Here is a 21416-nt window from a genome sequence, read left to right on the forward strand (position 1 = left end):
CAGAGGAATTAATTATTCGGTTAACCCAGCTCCATTTAATGTCACCATTGCTTTCTGTTGATAAGGAGCAAACAATGAGATTTCTCCTTTCTTGAGAAAGCCTCCAGCCTGTTTTCCTTTGGTTACTCCTACACGTTGCTTTTCCTGTCACAGAAGTATCTGACATTTTTTTCTTTGATGGGGTAAAATAATAAACACGAGATGAAAAAAGGAGAGGGGCACTCTTTGGGCTGGAAATCTGAGAACATGGCTTCCTTCTGCTTCCAACCACATCTTCTGAAGTTGCCTCAGATGAGGGGACAAATAAAGTAGGAGTCATCAAGAATTCATAAAAAGCACTACAACGGCCTTAGCCAAAATCAGGTTCCTTTTGTACTCAGTATAACCGATTTCTGGTACTTTCAGTAAATTGGTTTCATTGCAGATACATCAATTCTCATATAGCTTAATTAATTATGCCACTTCCAAGTGGTATTGAGATGGGGGAACACAATAAGTGAAAACTGATGTAAACCCAGAGACTGAGTATTTTTCAATCGGTGGGTTATGATTTTCCAGGGTGCACAACAGTGTTGCAAGGTGTGGGAAATTATATTATCATTTCAGGCAAATAAAACTCAAACTAACTCCTACACCTTTCAAGGTCAAACAAGCTCAAGTAGCATAAAATTGCCTTATCATTAATCCATTTTTATGCATAAGAAATTAAAGAGAATTAGAGGCATTTTCATTTTAAATAAAGGGCTGGCAACCTGAGGAGGGGGAAAAAAAACCAAAACAAAACAAGATAAATTCAGCTCTGGATTAACATTTGGATAGGCCAAGGGATGACCTCTTCATCTGCCAAGTCCCAAACGTAGGATGCTGTACGTGACAATGAGTGATGCACGCACACACACGAATTATTCATGCAAGAATCTTTAAGGGGGGACGTGCCTTTTTATAACTTTACGCTTTGATCACTACATTTCAACAAAAATAAATAAATGAGTGCAGGTGGAACTGAGCACCAGTTCTGGGTAGAAACTGAAAGGCAGGGCACAATTTTGCATCCTGAAAGAGCAGCGGTGGGGAGGACCCGTTTAGTCTGGAGATCAGCAAACCTTCAGTGGTAGCACGCCAGACTATTTCTGTTTTCCAAACACGAGGGCAAGGTTTCTACTGGAAATTCAGTGGGGGCAGAGGGTGCTGCAGAGGGGTTCATCAGCCGGTCCCTGGCTCCAGATGAATTTGGGACTCTTGATGGTGCCGGTGTTGAGACCTGCCTACACACCTGATTCCCTAGCAGAAGGACATCACCCTGTATCTAACATTTACAGGTCATTAATATATCCAGAGCAAATATCAAATTAGTGCATGCAAACTGTCTACACCACTGCTCTCTTCAATCACAAACACAATCTTTGGTGTCTGGGGATCAGTTCACTAATCTTCATCGTTCTGGAGTCAACAGGACTAAATCACTCTCCTGTTTAAGTACGTAAGCGGTCCCCAGCACAAAGGAAAGTAGCCCAAAGGTATGTGTTTCTCCTTTAAATTATTTGTGCAGCACTCGGAGATATTTATGTCTGAGCCTGCGGTAGATTGAAGCTGCTCCTGAGGTCAGAGCCTGTCGGAGTCCCTTTCTGCAGAGGATGGTCTGGCCTTTGGAGGGATAGATCGGGAACAGTCTCCTCCATCTCCCTGCCACTTGTAAAGAATTCATTTACTGGAAGGTAAGAAGAACTGGCAGGCACAGGCAATGTCACTTCTTTCTTTCTACATTGTTGGGTTTTGGGGGTTGGCTATTTTTTTTCCCTTCTCATTGATTTATCCCCTTGTATGCACTTGACCCCTCAGAAAGAAAAGAAACAAAACTGTAAAATTCTGGAGGATACTTCAGGCACAGCGAAAACACCAGAGCTCAGAGGGGATGGGGAAATAGCAGGAATTCACATAGAGATGAGCATTTCTCAAAGAAGCAACCGGCTTCGTAACAATTTATGGATGGAGTCAAAGAGAAGAGCAAGGGCAGATCCCCCCAGCCGGAGTTGCCCAGCAGCTCCTGTGGGGAGTCTCCCCCACGTTCAGGATGAGTTCAGCTGGGGATCACCCCCAGGGAGAGGGGCCGTGAAACTCGGCTCTGAATCGTCTCAAAATTCAGAGAAATCAATGTGCACTACTCCAGACAGCCCCTTCCCCATTTATTTTGTCCTAATAGGGGGTTGGCCAGTGTAAGTTAAAGATAAAAGTAAAGAGCAATCAGAGAAAAATCAAAGTTTAGGGAAATTTTGTGCTGCTACTATGCAACATTCTTCTGTTACTTTTCATGGAAATTGTGAATCTGGCCTTGTGTGTGGCTATAATATCCATTTCTATTCAGAAGGGTGTTTTTCTTGACCATGTTGCTTGACTATAGGGATTTTTTAGTGCCCAAGCACATTGCTGAGCTAATATTTCCCTTGCAGAATTTAGTGAGTTTGCTCTGAGCTTTGCCCCAAGTCATGTTTTCTGTTAATTTTTCTCACAAATGTTTCTGCTAACAGCATTTCTCAGTCTCCTGCCATAAATTACGTTTATTAAAGAGCAGCAAGAAAGAAACCCGCTACGTTCCTAAATACCTCCTCTAAAAGCGAGAGCAAGCAGATACCCAGGCACTTGTTTCTTTTATTTTTGCAAGCAACATACCAAAGGCCTGACACCTTTTTATAGCTTCAGCATGACCTCCCTCACTTCCCTCAAAGAGTGACTTCATTTCTAAGCTATGGTGGGGGCTCCGCTGCAGTGCGATACACAGAGCACGAGGGCTAGGCAGTGCATTAAAATGCAATATTCCACAGGCCGTGATTTATGGTCTGTCACTTGGAGCAAAGCATCGTGCATCTTAATTGTCTGCTCCTTTCCAGCTACTCGGTTTGGTTGGGAGATTAGAAATTTTTCATCCACCATGAATTTTCATGGAAATATGGATCTTTAAAAGGCACGGGAGTTCAAGTTGCAAAAATGAAACAGTCAGAGCTGCATACCTCACAGTCTCTCTGTGCGATGCATGAAAATGTATCATAGGAAATAATTACACATTTCTCTTTGCCTGATTTACAGGTTTCAGGGATTTCCCTGATGGGATCAGCTCTACGAGTCCATAGAAAAAAATCCACGCCTTTGCAGCCAGCCCCAGGGAGCTCAGCGTCAGCAAAGATCTCCAAAATCTTCACCTTCACAGAGATTATTAGCTAATTACAAGAATCCATACAGACCCACTGAAAACTAAAACAGCTTAAACTTTTGATTTGCCTCACATTGACATGCAGCTTGCCACTTTCAGGGTATAAGATCCTGTTAACTTTTAAATCAGACAGAAATATTGTGTGCACTGCCAGTGTCCTACCTGAAGAAACTTTAATCTTCTTCAGCCGCATAGATTTTCAGTTAAAAACTATAAATTTGAAATTACAAACACTGTACAGATCAAAGAAAAGCATGTCCAACATCAGTGGAAAGGAGGTAATTGTACAGATGACGGCTCCATGAGCCAACCGTAGGGTTGTGATTTACAGATTTGTACCCAAACCCTATTTCTGGCCCATCCTGTGGGTGTCTGTGATAAACTACGTCGGTTGTGTTTTCTGTGACGTTTTCAAACCCCTCCTTCTCAAGATATTTTATTGTCTTCAGAATTTTTCTATATCCACATAATTACAAAAGTGAAAGCAATCTCATGCCACTGAACTACACTTCACGGAGACAGTCTGTTCTCAGGGCAGAAAAATGCTGCCAAGTTTGCAAAACACCAGCAAAGAGGGTTTGCCGTGGCAGGTCAGACAGTCGCCCCATCGCCAACACCCGCACGCCCGCTTCACCGCCGCAGACCGTCCATTCAATTTTTTCAAGTCTTGCAGAATCACGGCTGAGATGATGAAGGTGTTTCCAAATGCCCATCCTGCTCCAGCGTGCCTTTGGCACATTGATTTCTCATTACCTTGGACTTGAATTCAAATGCATTTTTAATTCTATTAAAACTCCAAGCTTGCACAATAAAATAATTGTATGTATTTGATTACGATCTTAATTACATGTTTGCATGTTACTATATCTGTTTGAAAACTTACATAAGCTTTCTATCCCTTGGAAAAATTTGGGAAACAAGGTGGTATTTATAGTACCGAGCAGAAGTTTAAATACAGAAGACACTAAAGTGAATAGTGCAATCCTGACACGAAGACGACACTTCCTCAGCATTTTGTCAGAGTCCTGCTGAAAAATGGAATTAACTGATAGAAGCCAAAACTACGCTTGACCTCTGAGGTTTTGCAGTGGTCAGTTTAATTAGCCCATTAAAAATGAAATGTTAATATCAGTTTGAGTAAGCTCACACTTCGCTGTGTCTAGAAAACAGTATGGAGAGGCGATGCATCTGAAAGCATGCTGTAACACCACAGTTTCTGACAATAAATAGCTTTTGACCTGGCAGACCGATCCATGCTATTACTTAAAGGCTGTTATTAGCCTTAGAGGGTATCTTGGGGCTACTTAACCGGCAATCATTGACCCAGTAGAGTATCGCTCTTCAGTGAGGAGCTAAGTCAATGCACACGCTACCTCATATGCAAACCTAATTGGAAACAAGGGATAATTTAACTCATTTCTTCCATTACTTTGTGCCCACTTGAACGCTGCAAGTTCAAAAGTGCATTAAAAAAGTTTGGGGGGCTGCGTCCTGAGATATCAGGGAGGAATAATTAATATAGGAAATAGAAGTACTGCTCCAAGACCTGGGATACGGCAAACCTAGTGCATGGCATCCCTCAACGAAGCCAGTTAAGTCAGGTTTTTTACTGGTTGAAGACTAAAACAGGTGGCTGTAGAAAGTCTATTCTCTCTTCTGTCTTTAAAACCCAAAACCTTGAGCAAATTTGAGAGCTTACGAAACCTCAGGAAGCAAGTCCATCACTATTAAAAGTCTTATCTCCCCCAGGCTCTCAGCATGGGGAAATACGGCAATGATGCAGGTAATGCACAGCTCATTAACACTGTACCTCGTATGTTCAAAGGATCTCTTACGGCAACAGTTCATATTCAGAAAATATTTAGCTTACGCATCATCAATTTAAGATGAAATATTGAGTAGCGATTACCAAAAGAAAGGGCGTGGAGCAGTCAGATAAGCACCCAAAATGGCAGATGAATGTACGAAGCTCAATCTCTAATTCTAGCAGATTTCCAGAAAATGTAGCCCGCTAGTTAAGTCTTATTTGTAGAAATGTTATATTCACAACACCTCTATCACCTCTGAGGGCTCCTGCTCTTCACTGACCTTCTCAGGTGAGCCCTAAACTCCTTTTTTCCATTCTAGTTTTACAGACAGAGAAAGAAAATCTAAATAAATGAACCTAAGGTTTTCAAAGGTTCAGGGTCACTCCTTGGTCTGTATAGGTACATCAATCATCTAGCTTTAATAACTCAGATTCCACGGTAGGCAGTATATAAAGACAGAGAAACCCAGCTGACATAAATCCTCATCAAGTTAACTGTCCTATTTTCTTTCTGCCAGAGTTTTACCCAAAGCGTAGAAGGCTTTGTTTATAGCACAACCTCAGCAAAGAAAATAGCTTCCTCCATCCCACTGTCCCCACTATATCTCCAGACTCATAATTTTTAATTAACCTCTTCTGTCAAACAAGTAATCAGAAATGTATGGAGACAGGTTCAAGAGCAGGTAATTCACAGAGCCAAGATCAAGTCTCTAGTACAACATCTCAAAAAAAGAGCTTAAAGACAACAAAACCCAACCAAAACCCAACACAGCTACATCTCAGATGTAGCAGCAGGTGTTCTGTTGTGTTATACCTGAAAAAGGGTGATTTTGTGGCCTGGGCATTAGAATTGGTGTGTAGAAATTTGACTGTAAGCCTTTGCTTTCCCAGTAACCCACGAAGCATCAGAGAGCTGCCCCATACCCTTCTGGCCAAGAAGCACACTGGGCGAGTGCTGGGGCTTACGTGGGGCACCCTCCGATACCAGAGTCGGTTTAGAACCAACGCCACAGTGATTCAGAATAAGGCAATAAACTGGCAGAAAAATCAACCTTCTCCCCCATCTGCAGAGCAGCAAGAGAAGACCCAAGGACAAACAGGGCTCAAACGACCTGGAGCACTCGGACCAATTTTAAGAGGATTAAGCAAAGCTCTCTCCTCCAGAGATTTCAACAGAAACTTCCCCAGGTTGGAGAGATACAGTATGAAAAGCAATTTAATTTCTTCCTTGGCATTTATAAGTAATAAAAGCAGCACCAGGTAGTTTCCAAAACCAATTGTCAGATTTTGCAAGGCTATTTCTGGGATATATAAGACCGGCACCCCCCTTTTATAATTTATTTGCAATCAGGGCTCTGCTCCTCTAGCTCCCAGCCTGTGGTTTTCATAACCGGTCTCAAGTGCTGAGGGTAATGTGAAAAAAACGCAAAACATAAAACAATGCCAAACAACTGCAACAAGTATCTCAAAGCATTATGGCAAAAGTGGTCCATTGCAAGAAAACTTTTAATTCGAGTCTGCGCAGGACTCCTCACCCAAGAGCACAACCAGAAACTCCCCACCACCTGAACAGCAATAGATCCATCTGTAATATATATAATTTTTTTTCAGGGCGTTTTTAATGCAGCCATCACTACAAAATCTCGCCACCACGATTACTGAAAAAATGCTTCCAAGATGAGTACTGTTTCATTAACCCTCCCACTTCTCACAGCGCTAATGAAAGCAGCAGGAGGGACCTAATCTCTTAACACACAGATGTCTGATGGCTTTAACTGGCTAATTACAGTTACAGTGAGCAATAGTTGAGAAGCTCTACGGTTGGCAGATGCATTTATTCAGCTATTACTATTAGATTTTAAATCTGTTTCATTCCACAGATGACTGTGATGTTTGAAAGAATTAAGCAGCCAATTAGCAGCACCCAATAATAGGAGGAATACTGAAATTCCTCCTTTAACAAGGACGGTTGCATCTACAATTACAACACAAGTAGTCCCGGATAAAGAAAATAGAAAACTTCTTACAGACTACCCAGGTGAAACTCTGCCATTTGTTTCCCTGGTTCCTGACGGTACTTTTGTAGTTGTTTGTGAGAACACGGCCCCGTTTTGCTGTGTAAAATACAGAAGACGTTTCCTCTTCCAGCGTGCTTCTATCGCAAGGAAACAAAAGCCAAGAGTGCAGGAGCTGAACTGCAAAAAGGGACACGGATGCGAGAGAGAACAAGCGATGTGCTCAACAGCACCCAGGGAGTCCTCGGCAGGATGAGTCAGGGGAAGTCAGCAAGGGGAAGGCATCTGCCTTTGGTCTGGGGCGGGTGGGAGGGGTGGAAGCCTGGCCCTGCAGGCAGCTCCCCCACCTCTCAGCCCAGGTTTTCACCCACGGGACAATTCCTCTTTTTACTGCGTTCAGTCAGAAATCCGACCGTGCCGCTTATTTAACTTCGGATGTGCTTATTCCAGCTTTGCTGCTGGGCGAGATTTTCCAAGGCACTGCGAATCTGCTTAGCTCTGCTCCTGCTGGGGAGCTCAGCCGGCACGGCCCACTTCCGAAATACCGCCCGAGGCGAGACATCCGACTGCGGGACTGTCGTTTGTCATATTCCTCTGGCAGGCGTCGCCAGGCAGTGCCGTTCCCTGGGGTTTGGTCAATCCCTCTCTGGAAGCAAAGCGCGATTTGAAAAATTGCTGCGCTGTCATTCTGAAATTAAAGTTTCTTCCAGAGTTTCCTGTAACAAATAGCGAAGGGGATTTCCTTGGCGTTTGTAAGTACAGCCAATTCCTGAAGAACATTTGAGGATTTAGGAAGGATAACCTCTGCGGGAAGGGTTACCTTCATGCACCTTGGACAGCTTGGGTCTAGTAGGACTAGGCTCTCTCAACCCCTCTATTCTCGACAGCAAATCCAGAGAGACATTCGGAGCAGAAATCTGATTTAGCCCAAGCGCCCCTTGTTCAGGAGCAGCCTGGGAAGATGAGCTTCACCAGACCGGTCACCTTTTGTGAACACCCAGCTCTGATCACCCGCCTTCTAGAAGAGTCACGAGGAACGTGCCAAGACACTGAATCACTGTTTTTTTCCCCCCTCTTTCAGATTTTGAACCCGTGCTGCCGCTGGCCCCAAGGCTGACACACACGTGCGTCATGGCCGGCGCTGCGCGGCTCTGTCCCACCAGCACGTTGATGCTGCCGCAGTGCAAATACTAAGAGTATGTCTGGGATACAGAAGACAGGTACCCCCCACTGATAATTATTACATGCCAACAAAAGCCTGTTGTTGGGAAAAAACATTTGCAAGCATCTGGATGCTTAAACAAGCACCAGAGAAAGTTCATTAAAATAGAAATTGAAGTTAATTAACTAACTGAGGGACTCCTCTGTTCCATTCGCTTTAAAGCCATCCGCATCCTTCCCTTGGTCTACTGACTAGCTTTATTCAGTTCCAGTTAGTATATCAAAGTGATGTATTCTGCTTACAAATTCAAGGCAAAGCACATTTATCTATTACAGAAGGAGAATGGATTTACATTTAAATGTGTGTTCTTCATGTATCTAATAACTCAGTTGAGTAATCAAAGAAGTACAATCTAAGCAGGAGCGTCTTTGTGTTTGGCATTAATGTAGCCCCCAAGCTTCACTCCACACATTTCTCCCAATTTATTTATTTCATGGGTGGGGAGGAACAAAATGGGAATGTCGCCATTCTCCAGCTACAATCAGCCAGCAAGAAGGTTAGCTAGGAATTAACAGACTGCTTGCTTAGGCTTACGTTTCAGTTAAAAATTCAGACTCAACAGGAGAGCAAGAAGTCACCATGGTGCATGGACTTTCATTCCTTTAAAAAAGTAAATAAACAAATAATGCTTCAAAGGTGCCAAGGGACATTTGGCAACGAAGCTGTTGCCACTAAGAGCAGCCAGATATCTTAGGTTCACTGTATTCAGTGAAAAATTGCAAGGATTGCACTAGCCTGAACCAAGCAAAACAATTTGCAAAGTGAAACACTTAGAATAGGAAAAGCCAGATAGGAAATCAAATTCAAAATTATGGTCATCAACTCTTTAATTCCTTTTCATTGGGCTACACTCGATTTATCTAAACATATGCAGAAAAACGTGTGCATGCATTAAAAAACAAGTAACCGTAGCTTAATCAAAAAATGCTAGTAACCTTCCTAATGAATGTCTTTGAAAGTGTAGGATTTGCTATCAAATTTGGGGTCATAGCGATTTCGATGGCAACTCGATCCCAAAAGCCTATCAAAATCCAAGTCAAAGATCAGTAATAAGAAAGAAAAATGCATCAGTTTCAATCAGGCAAGAGCAAGCAAGTTTACATGTAATACGTGGTTGTAGAGGATATCCTCCGCCAAAGGAATTACCCTGTCTCCCAGTGATGTGTGAGGCACAGCTATGTCATTTTGCAAGCACAGGACAGCATTTCCTAACTCTGATAGGGGTTATCTTGCAACATGCAACAAAAAAAACCCATAAATATGGCATGTCCAGGTTGCGCCATAGCTCTTGTTATTCTGGGGGGGAGATCTCGGGGGACAAGGAGGCCAGAAGTCACCTCTCAGTGAGAGAAAACAGAAACACCCCCCTACGTTCTTCCTCGCAAAAGCTTACAAACTCCAGTTTGTGCACCCCCTCCTCTATAAAATCAGCATTCCCTCCCGCGGTACCCTCCATAATTTTGTTACCCAATGAAATCCTGGAGGAGACAAAGAAAATTCCACTTTCCCTTGCCTGTTGGTTATCAGCCTACTTTTCAGTGCAGCAAAAAGTAACAGCAGCTGAAGGGGTCTAAGGAAGCATGCAAATTAGAAGAGTTTGTAACTCAGCATATACCCACTGCTGTTTTACTGCAGGGACCGTGCAGTTTCCCACCATGTAGAAAGCATATGGTCTAAATAAGGCTAATAAAGATACATTAATGTTTCTGTTGCCTTCCTTGTAAATAAGATTTCCCTGTGGGCTACTAATTTATCAGCCAGTTTCTCTACAGCTTATGACCACAGATCAGAAAGCTAAGTATAAAATGTTTAGGTCGGCTACATACATTCACTGTCTTCTCCTCTTTGTCTTTCTTTAGGCTAACGCTGGGCACCTGTACCCACAGCAAACATTCTGCTCCAAGAATTCTGAATTTTAGGAGAAAGCCTAGGAGAAAGTATGGTGCAAATCTAAGCAATGGCTTCATTTGCTGCTGGGCTCTCAGAAAGTTTGGATTTAGAAACAACTCTTGGATAATCTTATTTATAGACTTTTTAAGTGAGCAGTTCCAATTGAAGTATTTTCACAAGTCCCCGCTGCTGGCTGAATGTACACGAGCAACGTACAAAGCAATCGGGTGCCATTTGTCTGCCTCTGTGCCAAAGGATGCTCTTCCTCCGCTCTGCACTACGCGTGAATTCTTCTCCACCTTTTATTGCCTTCATGCAAAACAGCGAGACTGGGAGGAACCCAAACCTCCTCCTCCCACAGCAGAAACGCAAAGAGGAGAGCATGACAGTGCCAGTGCTGGAGGAAGTACCTCCACAAGAGGACCAACAAATGAAAACATTATGTGCTAAACAAAAACAGTTCCATTATCAGCTTTGCTCTCCACCTGCAATTACAGTACCTTTCAGCCGCATATTTTTTTCCTGGAAACTGAAACAGTTTCATTACAGCTTAAATATCTGACAAGACAGCTGACTACAGGCTTGTGAAAAGCAATTATTTTGGACGCTGATTACTTCCCGTGCAGGCAGCGAGTATTGTAACTGCAGATAGCTGGGAAAGACCGCAGCTTTATGTGATGGACTACAGTATCTGGAGGAGTTAATTAATGTTGTGGGGTGAGTAGGAAGAGAGAAACTCTGCAAATACCGAGCTTAACATTCAAATTAATTGACATGAAATAACTTCATATGTTTAATTTAAATGCAATTAATTTATTAGGAAAAAAACAGTCTAGGGACAGATAGCTGGTGCATCTGGCGCAACAGCGAGAGCAACATCAAGTTCCCATAGCAACATATTTGTTAGAAACAGGGCAAACATACTTAGGATGGTGTGGTTTTGTTTTTAATCCACCAGAGTGATGACAACTGCACCAACAGGATGGAAAATATTGAGATAAAACTGAAGAAATTAAGAACAGATATGAAGACTTATTTTCTCCCTCTGAGCTGGGAGGGCATTGCAGTGAAATCGGAACTAAATCTGGAAATGCAGGTGCTAATGTGGGTAATTGCAAAAACGACTCAGCGCTGCATTGCATCAGTACTTGCGCCTATATCATAGCCCACACATGGGCTCTGTGCAGCTCAGCCATAGCAGATTGTAGCAGATTTTAGCATTCCACCCCTGCAGACAGGGGTGATTGCGCTGACGGCTGCTCCAAGGCCAGCTGGTGTCTTGTGTCGAGGTTCAAAGGTCCTCCTTAGAATGACTGGACTTCATTAATAAGAAAGGGAAAGCAGGCATCAAAAACCTGTCAGTCATTGCTATAATTGCTTATGGATTTCAGTGAGCCTTCTAGCGCTGTTGCAAAAAGGTGAGGAATCCTGGTACCTATGAGCTCACATATTATTGTTGTTATTTTTCTTCAAAGAAGGCTGCATGTGGATTTTGTTTCCTAAAGCCTTTGGCAGATAGTATGTTCTTTGTACGTCATTTTATAGGTTGGGCACTGAGCCACAGGATGGCTTTAAAAGTTTGCCCAAGTGAAGCAGAAGGTGCAAGATGAAGGGGGGGATGCTAGCATAGACCCGGAGTCCCATGATGTACCTGAGCCACTGCCTACCTAGTGCAGCTTCTTCTGCGTCCTGGCATGAGCGTTCAAACCAGAACTGGGACAAAGAGGAACCCAAAAATACAGCAACATACCTGACTTGAGTAGACCTTCCACTTCTGGTAACTTAGAGGTTTAGCTGTTGGGTGGTTTTTAACCAATTATATGTATTTTGGCTTCTGAAACAGCACTGAGGAATGAAGGTCAGGAAAAAACCAACGTACTTGTAATGATGGTCAAGAAAGGAAAAGAAATTTTGACACCAGAGTGATGGGAAGCACCTTGGAGTCTTTAAAAGCCCAGGCTGCATTTGGCAAGTTGTCTTTTAAAGGTCTCCCCTAAAAGGCTCTGTTTATCTCCATAGAAAAATAGCAGGCTGAGGCCAATGGGCAGGATTTGACCTCTGGATCCAAAAAGTATTTATCTACACTTAATGCTTAGTTGCAATTTATTCATTTATCTTTTCCTGAGGAGAAGTTACAATGCAACCTTTGGATATTTTATTTCCAAGCCCTCAGCAGGGCACAAATCTGCATCCCTCCAGGCTGATGCTTTTCTGCTGAGAGGATACCCTGAGCTGCTGGCAGCAAATTTCTGTTTATTGGGAGGTGAACGCAAACAGGCAAAGCTCTTACTCTCAATAAGCAGCGAATTGGGATGCCAGCGAGCGACTAAACTCAGTCCCCCCTCAGATTTTCCCTTTGCATTAACACAAATGGGAAGACATGAGCCTGACCGTGGCCAAACCGCTTTCCCGAGGGACTTCGAGTCTGCCCTGTTTTGGCTGCAGTTGAAACTCCCTTGCCTTCCTGGGTTGCTCTTGGTGCATTAATTTCATGCAGGTAGTAACAGGAGCCTTTTGCCTTTCTAAAGAAAGTCCAAAGTCTAGGGAAATTTAGTTTAGTTTGCTGATTTGAAGCAGACAAAGTGTACCTTTTTCTCTCTCCCACGCCCTGCAGGTCCCTCAGCCGCTGGGCCACCAGCCAGTCTGGGTGTGCTGTTCTCAGCCGTTCCTCCTCTTTGTATAAATAATTTAATATTTACTGCAGCAATGATTTGAACCTAGGTTTTTCTCCAGTTAAGATGGGGAAAGAAGTTTCTTCGTCTTCCCTAAAGGACCAACCTCTAATCCCATCCACACTGTGCCGCTGAGGGTAACGAACGGCAGCGTGCTGCCCTGCTCTCCTGAACACCACTGATTTTCCCATAATCTGTGAAACAGAACGTATTCGTTTGGTACAACGTGCATTATTTTATTCCTCTTCCTTCTTAATTCAGTAAGGTCCAACCATTCATCTTCTTGACTTCTATTCCCCAAACTCAGCTATGCTTTAACTAGATATCTGGGCTTTAAAACTATGAATAAGGAATTCATTCACTGCTGCTCACTGGCAGGCAGGTGTTTTGTCATTGCGATTATTCATGCATCATTGTCATCTCATTCTGCCCCTGCCTCTCACGTGCAAGGCAGAAGCGAGCTGGACAATCATTAACCCTAAACTATTTTTCTTTTTATTCCTGTTCGAGTCCGCAGCGCTGCTTCAAGCATTCCCATTTCTCCCCGGGACTACCAAAGCAGCCCCTTCTCCCTCCCACCTCCCTCACTCTCTGCCTTTTTATAACCCATTTTCACCCATTCCAGAGAGATGACCCCAATCTACCTTTCATCCTCAGCAGGTGGCTATATCTATTCTGGGACCTCTCCAGGACTTCCCCCAGGTCATCTTATTTTAAATGCTTTGTGCAGAGAAAGCAGCAGACCTTGTTTGATGAATTTATTTCTCCTGAACTCTGCCACCCCTAGGCAGATGCTTAAGAAATGGTTTCCAAAAATATGAATTTGGGTGATTCTTGCTGCCACATCCAAATTTCATAGTCCACAGAGTTTTTCAAACATTGCACTTGTTCTGCCTAGTCTGTTTTTTTACATTATACATAAAATATACACCAGGATTAGGAATTACAACAGCTCAACTGCTTTTCTGAGAAAAGTTAGGCCTGAATTAAGCATCTCTAGGAGAAATTTCTCATCACTAGAAGTGGGGAAAAAATATAAAAAAAAGCACTGGAAGACAGGTACTAGTCTCAAGTCCTTCAAACATACTGAAATTACCTTACACCAAAGACTTGAAGTGTGCTCGTAACTTTTTTTTACTGTCCCTTTACACTGGCTCCCCAGCTACAGAAAGTATTTTTCCATGTAATATACACATTAGCTTCCAGCAGGGAAATGTAATTACCATAATAAGATTTCTTAAAACTTGGCTTTTATGTTGTCAACTGCATTAAAATTTAAATCTTATGCCAAGTTCAGAAAATGGCTCTAAAAACATGAGAAAAATATATGGTAAAATCAATATTATTAAGAGTGAAACGGCCTAAACTGGAGGCAATCAAGCCTTTCATTCCATATGAAAAAAATACTGTAAAATTATAATAAATTACTTGCATTTTATCGCTTGGTAAATTGCTACAATATCGGTGTCGCCGTAGCAGCATTGCTCTCACCAAAGGAGCACTTCACCACTTTGAGTATTGTACAAATCTGGTAATATTTGCATTTCTTGACAATGCATCTCATGCGTAACTTATTCTACAATGTTAACATATGTTTTAAAACCTCTCCTATGATGTTTTTCCTGGTATCATTTATTATTTAGATACTCACCCGCTTCCTCCTAAATCTTGAGGCCACTTCATCTCAGAAGACGTAAAATCCTCTTGTCTTGGCACTTTCAGATACCAATTCAAAAGCAAATCTAGGAAGATATGGGTGGGCCTGTTTTCGTTTTTAACAGCTTCACTTATGCGCAATTACAGATCAACCTGGTGGTACCAGCTTGATTCGTCAACAGTTTATCAGGATGCATTTTAGGAATGATGAAAATTAAGACAAGTGATCAAACTACCAAGATTTAAGGATGACATTTTGTGTGATGAGGATATCAGGCCCATGCTCTGTTGCACCAAAACAACACAGAGAGTATTGCCCGTGTATTTATGTCCAAAACTTCCTCCGCTCCTGTTGCAAAACCATGCAATAGTTTACATTCTTGCTCTCCCAACACACTCATCACGGCAGCATTTCTGCACACACTGGTAGCTGCTTTCTGCCCTGGATTAAACTGGAATTTAGTAGTATTGCATTTTATGCATTCTGGACAAAATTTCATCAGCCACGTTGGACAGTAGCTGGCGTGACAGCAATGACTTGAGCTCGAGAGGGACGTGCTACTTCCACCCAGGGACAAGCCTCTTCTTGCACAGTTACCTCTTCTCTCTTGGTAAATACAGCACCTTTGCAGCCCTCCCAGGTTTAAGGCCATTTATTCCTTCCAAAATCCAAGCCAGTTCTGCCATAGAATTAAGGTGGTAAGATGTTATTGTTAACCCTTAAAGTGCTCCTTCCACTGCCTTTGCCGACTAGTGAACAAGTATTTCCAAATACCAATGGGTCAGCTGCATAGCACTCAATCCTAAAAGAAAATTGCAATGGTTTTGCCTTGAGGTCAAGACAAGAAGAGGGCAGTTGTTGCTAGCGAAACAGCAAAACGTCCTGCCCAGGGGTGTGCAAAGAGCCCATGGGATCACACCACTGTCTCCCAAAACCTCCCAGGCAGTTGCTGGGTTTTAGCTGTCGACCCTGTGGCCAGGGGATGGGTGGTGGAGCAGGGCACCTTGTTGAGAAAGATTTCTTTTCATTTATCCCCAATAAGTAGGCAAAAAGGGATTGACCACAAGATGAGAGAGAGTGAATTATTTTTTTACCCCTGCAGAAGAATACCAGGAGTTAGCGACCACCTGGACAAGCTTTTTCAGACTGTTTATGTGAACGGGCGGTTTGCTGATACCAAGAGCCCTGCGATGCTGGTGAGGCACACGCAGGGTGTCTTCCCACCGAGGGCAAGCAGAAGAGAGGGTTGTTGCATTTACTCCTTTCTCGAGCAACGGTAGCATAACGTTAATTACCAGGAGAGCAAAGCAAATTGACTTGGTGCAAACACTGTGGTTTTATCAGCGAGCAGAGCTGTGGCGTTACCTACTGCTCCTCCGAAGGCAAACCTCGGCAGGGCATGCCACAATCCCTCCGCAAAGCCAGCGAAGCTCACGGCGGGTTTAGGCTCAAAACCCTGTCAAAAAAAGAACCCCCAGAGCAATCCTGAGCCCGGATCAGCCAGCTCCAGGCAGACCACGATGGTACCTAGCTGCTGCCTTCCAGGCACCCTGGCCCCAACCTGGGGAGCATACATCCAGATTCTCCAGATTCTCACACTGGGGAGGAGGATGTGGTAGTAAAAACGTTTATGCAACAACAAGATTCCATACGTATCACAGGTAAGATATACAGTGCTACTGCCACGTTGTTCTTTCCCTTTATACGTCTTGAAGTTTAAGATATCAAGATTAAATACAAGAAGATTAAATAAATACAAAAACATTAACTTTGTCACCAATCTATTGTCCCAATAGGGACGATATAATCATCCCTATTTTGCCTACAGAACAGTGAGGTACATCAAGACAGAGGTAAAACAAAAAATAATCATTATTTTCTGAAATATTTGGAAAATACCTCGCTTGGCTGAGACTATCAGGACCAGCATTTTCAAAGGACTTTGCCTTATACTGAATGTTAACTGATTTCCAGGGCACAACCGCAAGTAACCTCGAGCGTTGCTGCAAATTTCTCAGCACTTCTGCAAATAAACTGCACTAAAGAAACTGACTGTTGTTCTTGGATGGTATGGTATGGTTGATTAAATTCGACTTAATACAAGGATATATGATTTTTCTAGAAAGAAAAATTCCCCGTTTTACCCACTAAAGTATAGCCAAGACAATGCAAAAAGCATCCCCGTTGAATTCTCCACTAAAACGCTCACTGAACACAGCCACACCTGCATTTTAATCCCGCAGGCTTTTGGAAAATAAAGTGACGGCACAAGAATTCAGAGCTACCAGCGTTTTGTCCCCTAACGAACCCATTTTAAAATAAAATAAAAAAAATCCTTAAGTGGCAAACTTGCATTGTACTTTCAATTGGTTTCAGACAAACAGAGAGAAATTGATGTTCTGACCTTTCTCAGGGGTGCAAGACAGAGTGATTTCCTTTCCCCTTTAAACACCGTTAAGTGGATGTGACATTCAGTCAAGATCTTATTGACACGCGAATATTCCCCACACAATTACAGATCCCGCTCACTCAGCTGCTGCTCCTGGATCAGGGATAACGACAAACCGGAGCGGGTGAAACACTTCACATGCATTTAACTACCGAATAAAACACCTACTTCGCTTTTTAAATTCCAGTTGTATCATAAATCTGGTCCTTTCCTTTGCCTCTTTTTAAAAGTACCAGCACTGGCATTCGCTCAAGATACAGTTTTAAAAGGAAATTTTCATCCTTGTGCTGCACTTGCTCATTAATTATTTACCAACACATTCAAAATACAGCAGCATTGATCGCAAATTTGTAATTAAGGCCCATTTGTATTTTGCACTTAAAGCAGACGTTCGTGTTCTTTCTGTGTCGTCATCCCTCCCGTTTTATAATACCGATCCTTTGAATATTTTAAGAATTTACTAGAATATTCAGCGATTGGTTTTACATGTAGGTCCTTCCATGAGCGTGGCTGTTTCTTGGCCGCATGATTTCAGTAATAGATCAACATAGACTCCGACATCAACGTTTCACTGAGAAAAACGCAGTTGTATTTAAGTTAGTATTGTTTCCTCTAATGGCTATGATTATCTGCTGTGCGAAGGCTTCTCTACCCCATCATTGCATTCTCTAGAGGTGACACCACAGAAAGATAAAAGGCCAGAGGGTAATTATACTGCTTTTCATTTCCACCGATCTCAAAGTATCGTGTAAAACACATAAATGCCTCCCTACACGCAAGCATCAGATCTAAAGGATTACCTGGTAAATACAGAAAGGAAAATGTCTGGTTATTTTGCAAGGATTAATATTAGAAAAACCCCTTTTATCTTCTGAAATATTTTTCCTTTTGCAGCTAACCTATTAGCTTGGACGTAAAAGGATTTGACAACAGGTAGAAGTACCTCTAGTAGTACACATATTTCTACTACAGTAGTAGAAGTACAGATAAATTTGGAAATACAACCAGAATTATGATGGCCATTTTTACATATATTCTCCCCAACCTTCAGATAAAACTTGCTAAGTTTCCCAGCTAAAACAATTGATCCCGCAAATACCTTTTTCTGCCTCCCAAATCAGAATGAAAGGTCTTACGCTCAAAGCTCCCCAGACAAGGGCGGGATTTTTTTAACTCATGTGAAGGATAAAACAGAAGAGAGTCCCAGGTTGCTTATCCACCGCCTGCGCCTGTGTTGCACCAGCAGTAAAAAAGCAGCTTTTGTCGGGGAACCAAGCAGATCAGATCTCTACCTCAGCTCCCAGTCAAAAGTGCTTTTGAATAAGGAGGTGCCTTTTTTACGTAGTTGTTTTGCGATTTACAACTCCGCCTCAAGAAGCCAAAGCCCAACACTGCCGTTCCCAGGCCAGCTGTCGAAATGAGAAAGGGGAATGTATGCCCAGCCACGTAGGCGGGCAGATCCGTGCCCACTGTTTTAGCACATCAGCCAAAAGATGTTACTGTCTGGTATACCGTAACGGCCATAATGTTTTCATCCGTAGTCACGCAGATGTTACTCAGACTTCTTACACCTGCTTCTCTGCAATTCAGAATTACTGAACAGCCCCTACAAATAAAGTGCCTTTACAGAGAGGGGGAAAAGAGGATATTGCATCTTCCCAAAGGAACAAAAGTCAATCAGATTTGCAACCAGGAATTTTAAAACAATCTGTAAAAAACAAAGAATGATTCTTTTACTGGGATATCTGGAGGGGATAATCAATAGAAGAAAGTTTCTCTTTTGTGATTACATTACCATACGGAGCAATTTTTCCTTGACACGAAGGGGGTTTCTTCTGGTAAGCTTCTGAGCAGAGTAGCAGGCATTTGTGTCTTTGACAGGAAAGGACAAACTGAGGTTTTAAAATATTACATTACCGATTTTTATTAACTGGCATCTCATTTGTTCCCTTCTGAAACAAAGGCATAAGAACATTTGTAAAGTCTCTCCAGGAGGACTAGAAGGTTAGATTGAAGAGCGCTTATTTTTAATTGAAAAATAAGTCACAGATAATTATTGCACATCTTTCTTATTCCCTTTAATAACTAATGTCTCTTACAAGGCTACTACTGTCAACATGCCTAATATGTTTCTATTGGCAATGCACAGAACTAAAATAAATAAATAAATTAGAAGTCCATATTTGGGTCAGGTAGGGAAAAAAACCCAAGATGAAAGTCCAAAATTATCAAAATTATCTATAGTTCTTCAGCTGGCAAAACACACATTTGCATTTCTTGCTTGCAAGATTTCAATTTCTTTTTTCCTCCTGGAATGACTAGGAACACTGAAAACGTGGGGCTGCGTTTTCTCTTTCATGCACTGGTCTTCCCCAAACATGCTCGAGACCCTGTGGTATCACCAAATTTAAGATGAGCAGCGGCTTCTAATCCCTGGCTAGGTAAGAGCAGGGAAGAGGAGAATGCAAAAGTGAAAAATAGCAACCATGAAACAATTATATTTAAGAAAAAATAAGAGGGCTAGTTGCTGTATTGATTTTTCTTGTAGTTATGGGAAATGATCTAGTGAATTAAGCAAAGACAACCCTGCAAGGCAAAAATGTGTCTTGGGGGGAAGTACGCAATAGCATAAAACCCCTTGTTCAGCAGAATCCCTCTTCGACCTGGGGGGACAGGGAGCGCGGCCGCTCTGCGGGCCCCGAAAAGCACACGCACCTTTCCAACCGAATTCTGTGGTTTATGCTGGTGAACTCTTCCATGGACTTAGACCAGCGAGATCCCGATGCTACAACTGGAGCGCCTACTGACGTAGCAAGTAACTTCCAGAAGCATTAGAGTTTGGGATTCTCAGCGCTTCTGAAAATAAAACACGGTAACTAGAAGCAACTCATTTTTTTCAGAAAAGAAAAAAAAAAATCATCTTCTATTTTCCTGATTCTATTCTTTAAAACATGAGGTTTAATACTGTCTAGAAACCTCCATGCTGCAAATCATGTATGCAAATTATTACATAAATGCTAACTTCTAGTAACATCATCCCCACCTTCTTTTTCACGTGTAGTACATTGAAAGACAGATTTAGATTCACACTAGCAAACTCCATTTCAATTTCCAATCAGATATGACACCAAAGTTTCTGCAGTTTTACTGTTACGCATTCAAGCATTTCTAATGTTACGTGTGTTTTAGACATTTTTAGGAAGAAAGATGGAGTGAAAAGTAATGAAACGCTTCACTGCAGCTCAGAACTTCATGCTTGAACGGGCTCCCAAATGCAGAAGGCTTTGCCTTGTCTTAAAGTAGGAAAAAGCACGTTAAATAAGCTCTTGAACTACCCAGCTTGCATATCCTCCACCCAAAGCAGCCTCCAAAAGCTACAAGACTCAGAGCTGCGTGGTCGCTGCCAGGAAGCTTTACAACCACATACGTTTTCCCCATATACATTTCCTGCGCAGCCTGTGGGCTGGGGGCACGGCCACGGCAAAGGACAAGCGGCGTCTGCTGGGCCAGATTCGCCGGGTAAAGAGGGAAGGGCTGTGGTTTACGCAGAGCCAGAAGAGAGTGTCTCTCCACCCATGGGTGAGGGTTTTTACCCACCAGCCTCTGAATATTTACGGCTGCTAAGCGCAGCTGCACTGGAGCCGGCTTGTCTGCACTGTCTCACCCTGAAACATCCCTCAAGACTTCACGTCGTCTCTTTTATTCATGCTTCAAAGAGGACATGCTACTCAAAATGCGAGTTGGTTTATATTAAACACTTGTACAGCCTCTGTTATTGCAGTGTGAAATAGATGTAGCTTAGCACTACAGACCCTATTTTGAACCTCAGGACCTGAAGCACACAATAATTCAATAAACTGCAAAAAGGCGTTCAGGAGAGCTGTGAACATGGATTTCCCACGTCTCGAGTGGCTATAAGTTGTTGTAAGAGTATAGAAAGGGAAGGAGCTGCACATCCACAGATAACAGTATGCAGATGGCTGCATAGCAGTACTGCATGGATGTAAAGCATATTTTTTACCAGCATGGATTACATCTCCAAAACCCGCTTTATTTCCAGGCAGCTTGTATTCAGAGCATCGCTGCGAAAGCAAGAGTGTAAATTTCTCTATGGAGGAAAGAGCCCTTCCTTCCAGAGCTCTGATTTTACATGCCATTCAGCAAATAACATCCCCGCTGCCTTCCCCGGCACCTCACCGCTGGTGTTCCCATAACAACAGAGGAGATGGCTCCACCGACACTCGCTCCGCTCGCTGCTCCTTTACAACCCAAGCAGCAAAGGGGAACCAAATCGGCTAAAATACTTCCAGGATCTTCAAGGACCAGATCCTTACCCAATAACTCAGTCTCCCAGAGAGCAAAATACATCTGCAATAACTCTTATATTCATCCAATATCCACGTAAGGGGCTTTTTTATATGAATGAAAACATAAGCCTGCAAAAGCCAAATAAAAAATTTAGGTGCAAAGCTGGAGAAAAAAAATTCAGGCTAAAAAAA

General features: G+C 42.6%; 1 protein-coding gene across 2 annotated transcripts in view; it reads right to left on the reverse strand.

The window, feature by feature from the left end:
- The window catches only part of KAZN (kazrin, periplakin interacting protein), a 241300-nt gene that overhangs the window by 201124 nt on the left and 18760 nt on the right, over positions 1 to 21416 (reverse strand). Inside the window, exon 1 of one of the 2 annotated variants that reach the window (XM_072884021.1) lies at positions 7040 to 7171. The exons of the other annotated variant lie outside the window; for it this stretch is intronic. The gene's annotated coding sequence lies outside the window, so the exon portion shown is untranslated. Of the gene's footprint in view, positions 1 to 7039; positions 7172 to 21416 lie in introns of those variants that run through there. 2 annotated transcript variants of the gene reach the window in all.

The sequence above is a fragment of the Ciconia boyciana genome, chromosome 19 (assembly GCF_034638445.1).
Source record: "Ciconia boyciana chromosome 19, ASM3463844v1, whole genome shotgun sequence".
Classification (NCBI taxonomy): Eukaryota; Metazoa; Chordata; class Aves; order Ciconiiformes; family Ciconiidae; genus Ciconia; species Ciconia boyciana.